Source organism: Hyla sarda, chromosome 12 (assembly GCF_029499605.1).
Source record: "Hyla sarda isolate aHylSar1 chromosome 12, aHylSar1.hap1, whole genome shotgun sequence".
Taxonomy (NCBI): domain Eukaryota; kingdom Metazoa; phylum Chordata; class Amphibia; order Anura; family Hylidae; genus Hyla; species Hyla sarda.
The window spans coordinates 80,580,603-80,599,368 of NC_079200.1; the positions used below are offsets into that span (position 1 = coordinate 80,580,603).

General features: G+C 47.7%; 1 protein-coding gene across 1 annotated transcript in view; it reads left to right on the forward strand.

Annotated features, from left to right (window-relative positions):
• DPM1 (dolichyl-phosphate mannosyltransferase subunit 1, catalytic) overlaps nt 1-18,766 on the forward strand; it is a 44,699-nt gene that overhangs the window by 11,347 nt on the left and 14,586 nt on the right. The window lies entirely within an intron of this gene.

Genomic DNA, 18,766 nt, shown 5'->3' on the forward strand with positions numbered 1-18,766 from the left:
GGAGCGGGCTCTGGACTCCTGCCCGCTCTGTACTCTGCAGCTCCCGGCTGTGGAAGCTTGCGTCCTCTGAAGGCAGTGCAGGGGGAGGGGAGATGAGAAGCTGTGTATGTCCTCACTCCCCCTGCTCTGCCTTCTTTCTGCAATGCAAACCTGCGGGGGAGATGAGGGTGTGTGGCTTCTTGCTCCCCGTGCAGAACTGTGTCCTCTGCCTTCGCTCCCCACCAGCTCTAGCTTCAGAAACGTTTGCAGAGCTGAGGGGAGGAGCGGTCGCACGTCTGCACGCGGCGCAAGTTTCACACCGCCGATAACTAGCATGCGGCGCTCAGCAGTATGTATGGAGCTGGCTCCGGACTCCTGCCTGCTCCATACTCTGCAGCCCCCGGCTGTTCTCAGTAGCCGGGGGCCACCGTTAATAGCTAGCATGCGGCGCTTAGCAGCCTGTATGGAGCGGGCTCCGGACTCGTACCCGCTCCATACTCTGCAGCCCCCGGCTGTTCTCAGTAGCCAGGGGGCGCCACTAATAGCCAGCATGAAGCGATCGCCGCGGCTGGCTATTAACCCTTTAAATCGCCGCTGTCAAAGCTGACAGCGGCGTCTAAAGGGACATGTGAATGCTCCCTGGTGGGCTAGTGGGGTGGATCGCCCCCCCACTGTCATTGATAGATCCTGGCTGGACCAGGCTCTATCAATGGATCGCAGAGCTCACAGATCAATTAGTTCAATAGAACTCTATTCATCTGTATGAGAAAAAAAAAAGCTTTAATAGAAGTTTAAAAGAGACACATTTAACCCCTTTCATGTTAAAAGTTCAAAACACCCCCTTTTCCTATATAAAAACATGTAAACATAATAAAAATAAACATATTTGGTATCTTTGCGTGCGTAATTGTATGACCTATTAAAATATAAAATTATGTATCCTGTACGGTAAATGTAAAAAGAAATACCAAACCACAGAATTGCAATTTTTATAATATCCCCAGAAAAAAGTTAAAAAGTCAGATCAATACCAAAATGGTACCGATACAAAAAACTGATTATGGCGCAAAATATTAACCCTCATACAGCTTGGTATGCAAAAAAAAAAAAGTTACAGGGGTCAAAAAAGTTCAGAATTTTTTTTTAAACATGACTTAAATTACCGTATTTATCGGCGTATAACACGCACTTTTTAGGCTAAAATTTTTAGCCTAAAGTCTATGTGCGTGTTATACGCCGATACACCCCCAGGAAAGGCAGGGGGGGAGAGGCCGTCGCTGCCCGCTTCTCTCCCCCTGCCTTTCCTGGGGTCTAGAGCCCTGCTGCCGGCCCTTCTCTCCCCCTGGCTATCGGCGCCGCTGCCCGTTCTGTCCGCCTGACTATCGGTGCCGGCACCCCATTGCCGGCGCCGATAGCCAGGGGGAGAGAAGCGGCGCCGATAGCCAGGGGGAGAGAAGGGGCAGCGGTACCCATTGCCGGCGCCGCTGCCCCGTTGCCTCCCCCCATCCCCGGTGGCATAATTACCTGTTGCCGGGGTCGGGTCCGCGCTGCTTCAGGCCTCCGGCGTGCGTCCCCTGCGTCGTTGCTATGCACTGCACGGCGCGGCGCACTGACTGGGTGGGGTGAGACACCTCCCCGTCTCCCTCTCTCTTCAGTTGGAAAAAAATAAATAAATAGATAGACGTGTGTATGTATGTGTATATATATATATATATTAGGGATCGACCGATTATCGGTATGGCCGATATTATTGGCCGATAATCACGATTTTGGGCATTATCGGTATCAGCAATTACCTTGCCGATAATGCCCCGCACCGCGACCGCGGTTGACGTAAGTGCGGGGGTTCTTTTCGTTGCGTACGCTGGGCCTGTCGGGTGTTGGTGCAGGTAAGTGCCGGGTAACCGGCAGGGTTATTACTCACGGTACCCGGGTCCGTGGCTTTGCTCCCCTCGAATGGCGGGCGGGCTCCGGCACCCAGCATCGTCAGCACACGGCAGTTTGCGGCGGGGCAGCGCTGTCCGAGCGGTCCGTATGTGTCCAGGTACCTGGAGGGGTCTTGGTACACCGATGTTTGGTGCATGTTGCACCAATCACATGTATCGTGCTATAGGGTAGGGAGTTGAGGCAGGGGTTGCAGATACAATGTGGGATAAGGTTTTGTCGCAGTGGGTTGGGTTAAGATACACACGGGGGGGGGGGGGTTAGGTTGAGGTTATGCAAGTCATCTATCGGCTTGTATTAGGCAGATTGTGTACGCAAGCGGTCAGGTAGCTTAGAACAACGTTTCTCCTCTCCTCCCCAGAGTGGGTGGTCTGTATACGGTTGGTGGTCGTTTCATTCCTGTTTTTCTTTTCCAAAAGCTACACCGGTGGCTACGGTCAGTACCAATCGGATATCGTTTTATTCCTCATCTTGCATGGTCACTGTGTTTTTAGTGAGATCGGGTTCTTGTTGTGACCACTTTCATAACACTTCCATCACACTAGTTAAATGGTAAACACTGCAGCTGTTACACATAGGCGCTGAGTTACTGCTAAATCTGATACGTTCATCAGATAGGGTTCAGTGCGTCATTGCTACTGTCACGTACGCAGAGCATTCTCGTCAAACGGGTAGTGGTCACTGCAATCTGGACTCTTCTTCAAGGGTGACCACTTGCCTGCGGTGGTTGCTGACACGTCTTCAGAGCCATTGCTAGTTAGTTAGGAACGGTGTTCACTATAATCTTGACTCGTAGTCAGGAGGTGGTCACTGTTCGTTAATTAATGGCTACACGTGCCATACTTACATTCACGGTCAGACTCTCTGTCATCTCATGTTTCACATGCTTCAGGTGGTACTTTGGGATGGCAATTGCATTACGGCAGCATGCTTTCATTCACCTACGCTTGCACGTTTAGTCACTCTCAGCATTACGTTCAACATTAAGTGTGTGTTCGGTTCGTCCATACTGGGCAGTTACTCACAGCGGCCATACCGTGCAGTCACTCGTAGCATCCATGCCACACGTTGCTACACGGCCTACGCTCATATCTTCGCTCCATACGTAACACATACACGGTACCTACACTCATTTGCATACTGCTTTCGCGACACATGGCAGTTTCCATACTGCACGTAGGTCACGGTGCGCGCAGTCACTCATAACGTTTCATACCGTGCAGTCACTCATAGCGTTTTCATGCAGTCGTTCATAACGGTCATACCGTACACTCGGGGGGGGGGGGGGGGGGTATTTTAAGAGAAAAATAATAAAAATAAATAAAATGCGTATAGTACGTACATGCGTTGTGGCTTATATGCAGAAGGTGCAGTTACAGTGTCGTATACAGTACACAAGGTCATAGTAGCATGCAGTAGGTTACAGGGTTAGGCATAGTACACACGCTCGTGGTGTATTTGCAGGGGGTTCTTTGTAGTATCGCATACAGTACATATGCTCATGGTGTTATATTGCAGTGGGTAGTTAGTATTGCATACAGTCCATGCGCTCATAGTGTCGTTGCAGTGGGTATAGTTAGTTTGTACACCAGCATACATGCTTATAGTGTCATTTGTAGGGGTCACAGTCATAGGTGCTATATACAGTAAATATGCTCATAGTATCACATGCAGTAGGTATAGTTAAGGTAGTTCGCAGTACATATGGGCAGGGTCATATGCAGTGGGTACAGTCACACTGGGATGGCATACAGTGCATACGCTCATAGTGTTAAAGGCAGTAGGCACAGTTAGGTGACATACAGTGCTTATGATCAGTGTCATATGCAGCAGGTACAGTTAGTGTTTTTGTTACAGCACGTATACTCAGTGTCATATGCAGAATCCACAGTTAGTGTTGCATACAGTACATGCGCCCATAGTGTCTCATGCAACAGGTACAGTTACTGTTGTATATAGTGCATACGCTCGTTGTGTCACACGCTACGTGTACAGACATAGGGTCAAACACTCAGACCTTGAGTACTGTTCGTGTACTTGTCGTGGTCATATTGCACTTACGCGTGCCGTCCTTTCCATACATATCGCTGTCCAGAACATATGCTTATAACCATTGTTGTATCTAGCTTCATACTGTCTTACCATACTCACGCTCATAGCTTGCACTGTTCATACGCCCATGGAGTTACACGGAATATACCATACACACGTTCGTAGCTTCATACTTTACAGATGCTCATAGCTTGTTCTCTACAATCATTAATAGTTAAATCGAACATACCTTGGTGCCAGTATACTTCGCATACGTTTAAGCTTGCACTGTACATACGTTTGTAGCATTCCACGGTGTGTACGTTTGCAGTTTGTGGTCAGCATTTATCTGTTTAGTCCATTCAGGCAACATCATGCGAGCGTCCATCACGTCCACAGCGTTATTCAAGACTTGTCACGTCTACAGGTACGAGGTTTGAGTTAGATTGTCTTGTTACAGGCACGATGATTACGCAAAGACCTGTCACATCTACAGTCACGAGGATACGCAGGACCTGTCTAACCTACAGGTACGATAGGCACGCGGAGACCGATCATGTCTACGGACACAGTGCTTGTGTTAAATACAGCAGGTACAGTTAGTGTTTTGTTTACAGTACGTACACTCATAAGTGTCACATGCAGGAGCCACAGTTAGTGTTGCATACAGTACATGCACTCATAGTGTCTTAGGCAGCAGGTACAGTCACTGTTGTGTACATTTCATGTGCTCGTTGTGCTATATGCAATATGTACAGACAGTGTTAGACACTCAGGCCTTGAGCACTGTTTGTGTGCTTGTCGTGGTCATATTTCACTCACGTGTGCCGTCCTTTGCATACATACGCGGGTTGCTATCCAGAACATTTGCGCACAACTGTTGTTGTATCTAGCTTCAGACTGTCGTACCATACACACAGTTCGCACTGTTCATATGCTCATTGTGTTATATGCAGTGTGTACAGACAGTGTTAAACAATAGGTCCTTGGGCACTGGTCGTGTGCTTGTTTTGGTCATATTGCATTCATGTGTGTCGTCCTTTACATACGAGGGTCGCAATTCAGAACATATGCTTTTAACTGTTGTCATATCTAGCTTCATACTGTCTTGCCATACACATAGCTTGCACTGTTCATACGCTCATTGTGTTATATGCATTGTGTACAGACAGGCCTTGAGCACTGTTCGTTTGCTTGTCGTGGTCATATTGCACTCACGCGTGCCGTCCTTTCATACATACGCGGGTCGCTATTCAGAACATATGCTTATAACTGTTGTCGTTTCTTGCTCATACTGGCTCACCATACACATAGCTTGCACTGTTCATACGCTCGGTGTGTTATATGCAATGTGTACAGACAGTGTTAAACACTCAGGCCTTGAGCACTGTTCGTGTGCTTGTCGTGGTCATACTGCACTCACGTGTGCCGTCCTTTCATACATACGCGGGTCGCTATCCAGAAACATATGCTCATAACTGTTGTCGTCTTGCCATACACACAGCGCGCACTGTTCATACGCTCATGGATGCATACGGAGTACACTACACATACGTTTGTAGCTTTCATGCGGTACAGATGGTCATAGCTGGTACTCTACAATTACCAATAGTTACACCGCACATACCGCTGTGCCAGTAGACTTTGCATATGTTTAAACTAGCAATGAAGGCATATCATGCTGCATACAACACTTTCAGGTCATATCTAACTCACCGTATTCCTTTTTCTTTGACACTAATGTCATTCTATCTGTCATCGGGTTCTGTCACTCTTCTCTGCATTTATCTCATAGTACCATCAAATCTTATCTTTCAGGTATCAAGCACTTCATTTCTTTATCTCACCCGGACAGGCTTTCTATGCTTTCGTCTCAGGCTGTCAAGGCTGCGCTCAGTGGGGTCTTGGCCCGTAGCTCTAGTATTCTGGCTCGGGAGGCCTATCAGCGGTGAACTGGTTAGGTCATTGTCGGACGTGTTGGACGGTAACCCGTTCAGATTCGAGCGCAGCCTGATACTGAAGTCGGCAGTGTACCTAGCGTTCTATGGTTTCCTCTGACCGGGAGAATTCTCGTGTGCCAGGCGGGGTACGGCACACTTACAGAAAGCTCACTTAAGGTGGCAGGGTTCTTGGTTTGAGGTTTCACTTTCTGTCACCATAACTTCCCGGTGGGGTGCTGTGGTCAGGTTCTTCCCTTCAGGCAACGAGTGGTGCCCGGTGTTGTCGCAACTGGTAAACTTTCTCCGCGACAAGTCTTCGGAGGCGCCACTGTGGCCTTTCGGTGCGGGGGCTCTTACCACCTCTTTATTCATATCACATGTCCGCACATTGCTTCGTACATTAGGCCACAACCCTAGGGAATATTCAGGACACTCATTCGGATAGGAGCTGTGTCTGCGGCCTCCAGGCACAAAGTGCCAACACATGTGATTCAGAAGTTGGGCAGATGGCGCTCTGACGCATACACCACTCATGTCCCAGATCCCTCGAGGGAGATGGCAGATGCATTTCACTATTTGGCTTTATAATAAATATTACTCAAATTACCCTAAATGGTGTTGTCTTTTTGCCCTCTAATGGCGGACCCGATCGCCGCGGCTGGCTATTAACCCTTTAGATCGCCGCTGTCAAAGCTGATCGCAGGGGGGCGATCCACTATGGAGGTAGCCGGAGGGCTTACCTCTGTTCCCTGCTGTCCCGCTCTGTCATTGATAGAGCCTGGTTGGACTAGGCTCTATCAATGGATCACAGAGCACACAGATTAATAGAGTTCAATAAAACTCTATTCATCTGTCTGAGGAATCTAATGATTCCTCCTATAAGTGTAATAAAGTGTAAAAAATTAAATAAAATAAAGTTTTAATAAAAGTTTGAAAGACACACATTAACCCAGTGGTCTTCAAACTGTGCCCCTCAAAATGTTACAAAACTACAATTTCCAACATGCCAGGACAGCCGTTGGCTGTCCGGGCATGCTGGGAGTTGTAGTTTTGCAACATCTGGAGGGCCACGGTTTGAAGACCGCTACATTAACCCCTTCCATGTTAAAAGTTCAAATCACCCCCTTTTCCTATATAAAAACATGCAAACATAATAAAAATAAACATATTTGGTATCGCTTCGTGCGTAATTGTATAACCTATTAAAATATAACATTATGTATCCCGTACGGTAAATGTAAAAAAATACCAAACCACAGATTTGCAATTTTTATAATATCCCAGAAAAAAAAGTTCAAAGTCTGATCAATACCAAAATGGTACCGATACAAAAAACAGATAATGGTGCAAAAAATGAGCCCTCATACAGCCTGGTATGCGGAAAAAAAATAAAGCCTACAGGGGTTAAAAAATGGCAATTCAAAAAATTAGAAAAAGTTCAGAATTAGTAAAACATGAGGTAAACGATACAAATCTGGTATCGCTGTAATCAGGCCGGCCTAAAGTATAAAACTAACATGTTATCTGACCACAAGGTAAATGGCGTAGAAAAGAAAACCACCAAATCTGCTAAATTATCTTTTACTATTTCAATTTCACTTCCATATATATATATATATACCGTATTTATCGGCGTATAACACGCACTTTTTAGGCTAAAATTTTTAGCCTAAAGTCTGTGTGCGTGTTATACGCCGATACACCCCCAGGAAAGGCAGGGGGAGAGAGGCCGTCGCTGCCCGCTTCTCTCCCACTGCCTTTCCTGGGGTCTAGAGCGCTGCTGTCGGCCCTTTTCACCCCCTGGTTATCGGCGCCGCTGCCCGTTCTGTCCCCCTGACTATCGGTGCCGGCGCCGATAGCCAGGGGGAGAGAAGCGGCGCCGACAGCCAGGAGGAGAGAAGGGGCAGCGGCACCCATTGCCGGCGCCGCTGCCCCGTTGCCTCCCCCCATCCCCGGTGGCATAATTACCTGAGTCCGGTCCGCGCTGCTCCAGGCCTCCGTCGTGTGTCCTCGGCGTCATTGCTATGCGCTGAACGGCGCGGCGCATGACGTCAGAGCGCCGCGCCGTGCATAGCAACGACTCTGGGGACGCACGACGGAGGCCTGGAGCAGCGCGGACCGGACTCAGGTAATTATGCCACCGGGGATGGGGGGAGGCAACGGGGCTCTCCCCCTGGCTGTCGGCGCCGCTTCTCTCCCCCTGGCTATCGGCGCCGGCACCGATAGTCAGGGGGACAGAACGGGCAGCGGCGCCGATAACCAGGGGGTGAGAAGGGCCGACAGCAGCGCTCTAGACCCCAGGAAAGGCAGGGGGAGAGAAGCAGGCAGCGACGGCCTCTCTCCCCCTGCCTTTCATGGGGGTATATCGGGGTATACACGCGCACACACGCACCCTCATTTTATCATGGATATTTGGGTAAAAAACTTTTTTTACCCAAATATCCTTGGTAAAATGAGGGTGCGTGTTATAGGCCGGTGCGTGGTATACCCCGATAAATACGGTGTGTATAATTATATATATATATATATATATATATATATATATATATATATAATTATTATTTTTTTGGTTCAGAGAATATGTTATTGAAAAATTAAAAGGTATCCTTATAGTAGGTAGTTATGGCTATTATAGGGCGAGGAGGAAAAAATTAGAGTGTAAAAGCGAAAATTGGCCTGGACAAGTGGATCGTCATGAGGGGCAAGTAGATTTTGCTCCATTTTAGTCACGTGGACAAGTAGTTTTTTATAAAATTTCCACACCCCTGATATGTCTGATGTATCTGCGCCTGGAGTTCCGGTTCCTCACAACTGAGCGAGGTGCCAATGGTATGCATAGTTGTCTTCTGTGGATCCATACCAGCCTACACCGCGTGTCATGCTTCCAGCGGCTGATGTGTGTGCGGCTTGAGTTCTGGTAGGGATGCATCACTGTCTGCATTGGATGCCGGTCGGCCAGACTTTGGTCGCCAGGGTTATCCACACCGCTTGTCCCACATCACACAGCTGGTGTATCTGCTTCTGCGGCTGGGGCTCTGGTACCTCACTACTGAGCGAGGTGCCCATGAAGTGTTTTGTCCCCATGGTCCTCTTCCTGTAAGCCAGGTAGTAGTCTGCAGGGTTTCCTGCACCCCAGGCCTGTGTTCCTACATATGCTAGGACCGCTTTGTAGGAGTAGAGCCCTCCTTCCTTTGGCTCAGTGGGGTGCGCCCAGGTGTTTTCCGGTGATTCGTTCCAAAGGTTCCGCGGCGGTTGTGCACCCTGTTCTGACATGGGGCCTGTCGGTTCAGCCCCTCAGTGTTCTTCCGCGTGTTCCTTCCGGAGTCCCTGTCCAGAGTGACTCAGGTACCTAATGGTTCCTGTCTGGACATGGCTCTCAACACGTCTTGTATTTGTCGCCCGACTTCAGTGTGCCAGGTTCCGATCCCTCTTGGGACGCAAGGTGGCTCCTCCTCGCGCCGAGGGTTGCCATCCAGGCTTTCTGCTTCCCTGCTCCTTCTGCGCCTAGCGCACTTGCCAATCCCCCTTTTCACAGGGGGTGCGGGGGATCAGGGTGCTTGTCATAGGTCTGGACTTGAGTTGTCGTCTCGACCACCCTTGTTTTTTCCCTCCTATGGAGGGACTTTTTTGTTTTTTTGCTGCAATACATTCCGCAGTGGTTTTTCCTGCCTCTGCTTGTGTGCTTTCTGGCCACTATCGCAGCCTGGTGCTCTCCCTGGAAGGGGTGTGTCTTTCTTCCCTTTGGTCTGTGTTAGTCGTACTGCATTGACACCACAGTCTTCTGCAGTGATCCTTCCTATTCCCAGACCCTGGGAGTCAAAGCTGAGTTCTCCTTGGTTCTCTCTCCATTCCGGTTCTGACGGGATGTTAAGGTTGCTCTGGTCTACTCGGTCGATTTGTGATCTATCGCTGTTGGTCCCCTTGTTTGGGACTCTGTGCTACGATGCTGCGGTGTGCCTTCTTTTCGGGCGGTTTCCGATCCTTGAGCCATAGCTCGACCCGTCGCCTCCGCGATCCCGTTCGTCTGGGTGGTACGTCTATTCAACTCTCCTTCACTTCTTTATGGCAATTTTTTCACCAGAAGAGTTGTTCGCGGACATCTGTTTCCCCTTTTTTCCTGATGTTTTCTTGTCTCTCTACATGGACCCGGTGCCTTGGGTCCCTACAGAGGACGGACCTTTCCGTTGGGTCCTGGCCCATCTCCTTGGACGGGAGATCTTCTGGGAGATCATTTTCTGGGGCTAGTGTGCCTCCGACCTGGGGGCTCGTCCGCTGGACTTGCGGTCATGCAGGTTCAGTCTTGGGACTGTCCCCATTTTTCGCTGGTGGTTGTTTTTTTTTCCCACCCTAGAGGACTGCTTTGGTACGTCCCATCAGTTAGGTGTCCCCAATGAAGAGCGACCAAGAAAAGGAGTATTTTTTTTTTTTTTTTTGTACTCACCGTAAAATCTTTTTCGTAGCCTTCATTGGGGGACACTGCACCCACCCATGTCTTCTTCTGTTTCTTGGGTTCTCCGGGATTCATTTCTAGGGTCCTTCGGACATATTTCCTTGTTGGCTTCTCCTACTGCTTTGTGACAAAACTGGTTACCTCACTGCAGGAGGGCGGGTATATCCTGCCAGGGAGGAGACGACTTTTCTTTTTTTAGTGTCAGCGCCTCCTAGTGGCAAGAGCATATACCCATCAGTTAGGTGTCCCCCAATGAAGGCTACGAGAAAGAGATTTTACGGTGAGTACAAAAATATCTCCTTTTTGTTTTGCTTTGACTTTTTGATCACTTTTTATTCATTTTTAGTGGTATAAAAAGTAACCAAACATACCCTATTTTGGACTTTGGAATTTTTTTTCACAAGTTTGCCATTAACGATATATATTTTTTTAATAGATTTTATGCACGCGGCAATACCACATATATGTATATATTTATTTTTATTTACATTTTTTTTGTTTTGGGAAAAGGGGAGGGGTGATTTAAACTAGGGAAGGGGTTAAATCACATTTATTAACTTTTATTTATTATTTTTTGCAATGTTATAGCCCCCATAGGGGACTATAACATGCAATACCTTCATTGCCAGCACTGATAAATGCTATTCCAAAGAATTGCATTGATCAGTGATACAGTGCTCCACTGCTAATCGCGCCGCCTGTATCACAGGAGAAGCGTGGCCGGGCAGGGAGCACATCGCTCCCTTGCTCTGGCCGTAGGTCCGGATGACTGGTTGCCGTGGTCCAGATCTGGACCACGGTCCACCTGTTGAATACCCCTGCTCTAGGCTATGACAACCCCAACAAGGCCTGACACCTGTTGGCTCTGTGGAACTGAGAAGGGCACCATGCTGGATATTTAGTGGGGATATGCTAAGATGCATCTGTTTTGGAAGGGGATTTTCTCTACATCTTACACTCTTTGCTACATATTGGGATACCACTAGAGAGGTGATAACATGCCACCACTCATACCCTAACACTTTTAGCGTTACAACAAGAGAACATCTGTTCCAAATGGAGGAACTTATAGCTGATTTATCAGGCAGAAGCTAAAAATTTCCCTTTCTTCACCCATTTTTTTGTTTGTTCTATTTTCTTCTCTCTTCCTTTCCTCTAAGCAGATGTTATGGCGTCTGTGATTATTTACGTTATGACTAGAGATGAGCGAACTTTTAAAAAATTCGATTTGCCAAATTTTCCGAAAAAATGTGTTTAGATTTATTCACAGCGAATCTATATTAAAAACGTCTATTTCTGTCCACGAGAGCCTCAATAGGGGTATAGAACACTTTGCTGTGTTCTAACACGCATATGGAGTGTGCTGGGGTAGTGAAATAATACTGTTATTCAGAATAACATGCAGATTACCGGCATCACTTTTAGAATCACTTCCGAAGAGCGGCACAATGACAGAGCCTGGAGGTGGAATCAGTATGATGAGACCATATAGTGGCTGAATTACACATCATGGAGGTGTTGGCAGCATGAGGAGACCATATAGTGGCTGGATGACACAGCTTTGATGAGGCTGAAGCATGAGGAGACCATATAGTGTCTGAATGGCACAGCCTGCAGTTGGAAGCAGATTAGGCGACAATAGGGCCTCACAATCTCTAATAATAAAAGGTGAATTTTGAAATTACAATTGAAGATGTATTGTACCTAGTGCTACCATAAACATATATAGGTAATGTTGTTATATGACACATACAGGAGCAGGCAGCAGCATGAGTACACAAGAGGAATTCACAACCCCTAACATTAAAAGGTGAATGTTGAAATATCTATTGAAGATGCATGTTAGCTAATGCTACCATCCAAAAATGTAAGGCCCAAGCCCAGAAGCATCAGTAAGCCAAGTAATTCTTGAAAGACACAGGATCAGTCCAGAGCAGGCATCAGCAGTACACCATATCCCCTTACATTGAAAGATCAATGTTTAAATCTCAATTAAGCATTTATGTTAGCTAGTGCTACCATAACATATATTGAGTTAATATCCATGTCCCAGCAGCATCAGAAAATGATAAATTGGCTGAATGACACAGCCTGGAGGTGGGGAAAGCATAAGGAGCCCATATAGTGTCTGAATGACACAGCGTGGAGGTGTTGGCAGCTGAGGAGACCATCTAGTGGCTGAATGGCACAGCCAGGAGTTGGCAGCCGCCTGAGTAGACACTAGGCCTTCACAATCCCTAAGATTAAAAGATGAATTCAGAAATGTAAACCGAAGATTTCGGATAGCTAGTGCTACCTACCACAACACAATTTTTATTCCCAGGCCCAGCAGCTGTATCAGTAAACCATATATTGCCTGAATAACACAGCCTGGAGTTGGCTGAAGCATGAGTACACACCAGGGCTTCACAATCCCCCCAAAAAAACACAATAATAAAGAATTTGGATAGCTAGTGCTACCTACCATAACAAAAGTGTTTATACCCAGGCCCAGCAGCAGCATCAGAACCATATATTGCCTGAATGACGCAGCCTGGAGTTGGCTGAAGCACGAGGAGACCCCAGGGCTTTACAATCCCCAAGAAAAAACATAAGAATTTTTGAAATTTAAAATGAAGATTTTGGATAGCTGGTGCTATCTACCATAACAACATTTTTATTCCCAGGCCCAGCAGCAGCATCAGTAAACCATATATTGCCTGAATGACACAGCCTGGAGTTGGCTGAAGCATGAGGAGACCATTGAAATGTATGATTTTTTTTTTATTTAAATTTAAGATTTGGAAATTTAAATTAATGATTTTGAAATTGAACTTTTAACTCCCAAGTTTTAGTGTCCCTGACCCAGTTGAGTGGGTACAAAGGTCGAAATCTAACAAATCCCCACAGAGCTCATGTGGCCGTGAGATGTAGGTGCAACGTCTCCATTGCCCTGACCAGCCATTGTTTCCAACACTTTTTGCCAAGGCAAACCATCTGAAGAACAGCATGACAATGCAGTGCCCTGCACACATGGTATGCTGAAGGGCCACTGAGACTTGTCCGTGCAGTGGAGGATGAGGAGTCAGAGTCGCACACTGTCACAGGACCAACGGGCTGACAGAGTGGAGCAGGAAGCAGCATGAGTACACAAGGGGGGGTTCACAATCCCTAAAATTTAAAGATGAGTGTTGAAATCTCTATTGAAGATGAATGTTAGGTAGTGCTACCATCCAAAAATTTAAGGCCCAAGCCCAGAAGCATCTGTAAGCCAAGTAGTTCCTGAAAGACACAGTCAGGAAAGGCATCAGCAGTACACAAGAGGATTTCATAACCCCTAAGATTGAAAGATCAATGTTGAAATCTCAACTAAGCATGTATGTAAGCTAGTGCAAAACATCCAGAAATGTAAGGCCAAAGCCCTGAAGCATCAGTAAGCCAAGTAGTTCCTGAAAGACACAGGAGCAGTGAGGAGCAGGCATTAGCAGTACCGAAGAGGGTTTCGTAACCCCTTACATTGAAAGATCATTGTTGAAATTTCTATTAAGCATGTATTTAGCTAGTGCTAAACATCGAAAAATGTAAGGCCCAAGCCCAGAAGCATCAATAGGCCAAGTAGTTCCTGAAACACACAGTCAGGAGCAGGCATCAGCGGTACACCCGAGGGTTTCATAGCCGCTTTACATTGAAAGATCAATGTTGAAATTTCTATTAAGCATGTATTTAGCTTGTGCTAACCATCCAGAAATGTAAGGCCCAAGCCCAAAAGCATCAGTAAGCCAAGTAATTCCTGAAAGACACAGGAGCAGGCATCATCAGTACACCAGAGAGTTACATAACCCCTTACATTGAAAGATCAATGTTGAAATCTCAATTAAGCATTTATGTTAGCTAGTGCTACCAGAACATATTTGGAGTTAATGTCCCAGTAGCATCAGAAAACAATATATTGGCTGAATGACACAGCCTGGAGGTTGGGAAAGCATAAGGAGCCCATTTAGTGTCTGAATGGTACAGCCTGATGGTGGCTGAAGCATGAGGAGACCATTGAAATACAAGAATTTTTAATAGAAATCTAAGATTTTGAAATTTAAATTGAGGATTTTGAAATGGAACTTTTAACTCCCAAGTTTTAGTGGCCCGGGCCCCGGCATGTGGGTACAAGGGACCTAATCTAACAAGGAGTCCCATGTCACATGTCGGCACAATGACAGAGCCTGGATGTGGCATCAGTAGAAGGAGACTATATAGTGTCTGAATGGCACAGCCTGGAGTTGGCTGAAGCATGAGGAGACCCCAGGGCTTCACAAAAATTGTCAGAATACCACCTGATATTAAAAATAATAAAATGATAGATACGTTCTCTGAAGAAAAGGATCCTTCATTAGATGACAATATGAGTATTTTGTGTTCCAGTGACATTAGCTTATCGGAGGAACAGGAAAAGAACTGAGAAACTTAAAAATGGTAAATCTATTACCTGGGATAGTCAGTCAATTCCAACAGCCGGTGGTCAGTATCCACAGTTCCCTGTTTCTGCTAGTCCTTGGCAATATTCCTTTTATTACTGGTCTGGTATCAACATGGCAATAATGCTGGGAGAGTATATATTGCCTGAATGACACAGCCTGGAGTTGGCAGAAGCATAAGGACACAAAATAGTGGCTGAATGAAACAGCCTGGAGGTGGCAGCAGCAGCATCAGGAGTCCTGAAAGTGACCTGGTGACAGAGTGGTGCGGTGGCTGGCAATACCAGTACCCGGTGATAAAGGTGGCTGGAATGTTTGTAACTGGGGAGCAGTGGCTTAAATCTGTTTTGCACTATCCATATTTGTGCAGTGTTGGTGTAGCACCATGGTCAATCTACTCTGATGCATCTGGCATTGGTGGGTGGAAATCCTGGCTGATCCATGCCTGATTCATCTTCACAAAGGTCAGTCTCTCCACATTTTTCATGGACAGACGAGTTCTCCTTGGGGTTACTATGGCCCCCGCCACACTAAACACTGCTCTGATGCCACACTACTGGCCGGGCAGGACATTTTTTCCAAAGCAAACTCTGCAAGTTTCGGCCACAAATCAAGTTTAGCTGCCCAGAGGTCCAGCGGATCTTCAACGTGTGTTGGCATGGGCATGTCAAGGTATGCCACCACCTGCTGGTTCAGGTCCTGCTCCATGTCTACCTGCTGCTGATGAGTTGCTTCACTATGCGGGTGAAGAAAGCTACTCATCAGCGACTGTAGACTCAGGCTGCTGCTAATGGAGCTGGTACTGCTGCTGCCACCCTCCCCAGCAGCCATGGCAGTGGAAGGTGAGCGCAGAGGGCTAAGACCTGCGAGAGGATGGATGATGGCGCCGACAGGCATCAGCCAACTGAATACGTAGTGCGTGTTCAGAAAAAAAATGGCACCTATTTTGTGCCGGTAGCGAGGGTCCAATAAGGTGGAAACCCAGAAGTCATCCCACTGCCGATTGGTGACAATTCGGCTGTCACTACGCAAGCAAGTGAGCATGCATCGTGCCATTTGTGCAAGTGACTCGGAGGGACTCCCTGCCTCCATCTCCACCTCATACTGCCACGGTGTGTCTGGGTCCTCTGTCTCGCCTTCCTCATAACCCTAGCTCCTCTAGTTCATCATGCTCCTCCTCTCCTGTCAGATGACTAGAAACACCGCCCATCTCGTCAAACCTAAACTGTGCTTCACTGTGCCCCTCATCCTCCTCCTCCAGTTCAGCCCCCACAGGAATCATGTGGCTGTGAGATGTAGGCGCAACATCTCCATTGCCCTCATCAGCCATTGTTTTCAACACTTGTAGGAAATGAAGCAGTGGAATGACATTGTGCATCCCGTAATCCTGGCGACTTACGTATAATGTGGCTTCCTCAAAGGGCCTGAGCAAACGGCAAGTGTCATGTATGAGCTGCCACTGGTTCACATTGAAGTTACACACGAGATTACCCCTATCTGCTTGGATCATTAAGAAATCGGTGATGGATTTTCTCTGTTCGTACAGTCGGTCCAACATTTGCAGGGTGGAATTCCAACTTGTGGCAACGTCACAAGTCAGTCTATGTTGGGGGAGACCATTCTAACGCTGCAGCTCAAGGAGGGTGTGCTTTGCGGTGTACGAGTGGCTGAAGTGGATGCAAAGTTTCCTTCCCATTCTTAGGATGTCTTGCAAATGGGGGGAACACTTCATGAACAGTTTGACAACCAGATTCAACACGTGTGCCATGCAGGGCGCATGTTTCACCCTTCCTTGTCGCAGATGTTCTTCCCGTTGTCGGTCACCATGGTTCCAATTTCCAGCTTTCGTGGAGTAAGCCATGCTTAGATTTCTTTACGAATTACTTTTAGCAGTTCATTCCCTGTGTGACTCTTTTCACCAAGGCAAACCATGTGAAGAACAGCCTGACACCGCCATGCCCTGCACACATGGTATGCTGAAGGGCCACTGAGACTTGTCCCGGCAGTGGAGGCTGAGGACACGGTGGATGATGAGGAGGCGGAGTTGTCACAGGACCAACGGGCTCATAGCGTGGACGAGGAAGCGGCGTGACCTGTCCAAGTTGGGGTTGTGGCTGTGCAGGAACCACATTCACCCAGTGAGCCTTAAAGGACATGTATTGTCCCTGACCGTATTTACAGCTCCAGACGTTGGCGCTGCCGTGCACTTTCATACACACCGACAGGCTCAAGGACTGGCCCGCCTTCTCCTCCACAAAATTGTGCAGGGCTGGTACTGCCTTCTTCGCAAAGAAATGACTTCTTGGTACTCTCCATCTCAGCTCGGCACAAGCCATCAGTTCTCTGAAAGGTGCAAAGTCCACCACTTGAAAAGGGAGGGACTGCAGCACCAGCAACTTGGACAGGAGAACATTCAGCTTCTGTGCTGTGTGATGAGTGGACATGTTGTCTCTTGGACATGGCTTCGCGGATGGATTGTTGGCGGAATGGCTGACTACAAGTGGGAGAAGCAGGAGCATCTGGAGCGACAGAAGGAGGGTATGACAAACGGCTCCCTTCAGCTAGGGTGTTGGAGCCTTGGCTGGCTTAAGGAGGGAGTGGCTGGCCACTGGGTGATGCAGCAGGCTTGACCACTACATTGGAGCCACGGTTCTCCCAGGCCGCTTTATGGTGGCGAAGCATGTGTTGACACAGGGCCGTGGTGGCAGCATTAGGACCCTGGCCACGCTTCACCTTCTGCTGACATATCTTGCATGTGGCTACGTGAACCTCCTCCGGATGCTTGATGAAAAACTGCCACACCACCGAGTAGCTGATTTTCCCACCGACAGTCCGCACTAATTGACTGCTACTGCTGCCATCACCAGGAACCCCTGTTCCACTACATGCCAGAAAGGTATGCTGCCACGATGCAGGTGGTCTCCCCAGGGCACGTTTGGCTCCAGAATTTCCACTTCTGCCACCACGCTGACTGCCAATCAAGCTACCGCCTTGCTGGCTCAGCTGCTGCCTCAAGGGCAACCTGCAACTCTCTTCTCCTGATGATGATGATGATGATGATGATTGATGATGATGATTGATGATGATGATGATGAAGCACCTTCTGCACCCTGCTCCCAATTGCGATCGGCTTCATCATCATCATCGAGATGTGTCTGCACGTCACTGATGTCCTCCTCAGGTTCCTCAACAGTGTCTGCTTTAGAACCCTGGCAACACCGCCTCCCACGTCACTCTCCTCATCACTACTTGGCTGCCTAGCGGAGGAAGCTGCGCATGTCTCCTCCCCTTCTTGGCTGGGCAGTACCTGCTGACTGTCCTCTATTAGATCGTCCTCAGTGAATAGTGGAGCTGAACCCACAGCATAAGATACTGCTGTAGGAGAGGGAACAGCATAGGACACAGGCAATGGGAGGACAGGGACTGCTCCCAGGCCATGCCAACTGAGGGTTGTGTCTGAGGAACCCACCGACTGTTGACTGGGGGTGTCAGATGTCACTTGTGATGAAGTGGATGACTGTGTTAACCAATTGACGATGGCAGATGGGTTGCTGGTCGAGACACGACCGCTAGCTGATAATGGGAGCTCAGGCCTCTCGCTGCTACTCCTGCTGCCACTCACCCCCAGTTTGCTGCGACCTCTGCCTGAAGGATTTAGACCTCTGTGCACGTTCTGGCACTTCTCTGCCTGACATACTTAGTGCGTATATGAGGGTAGTACAATACGCTTCACTACTCTTTAAAACAGTATTTGTCTAGAACAGCAGCAGGTAATTACTTCTGGCTGTCCTTTCACAGTATGTAGGCCCTTGACAGATTAACAGGAACAAAATAGTACACTACTTAGATGTAGGTATGTGGTATGCACGTATGAGGGCAAAAAATGCGCTACAGTACACTTGGAAAACTTATTTTTGTAAAACAGCCAGTGATTAGTTTTCCCTGTCCTTAAACTGTATGTAGACTTGTTACAG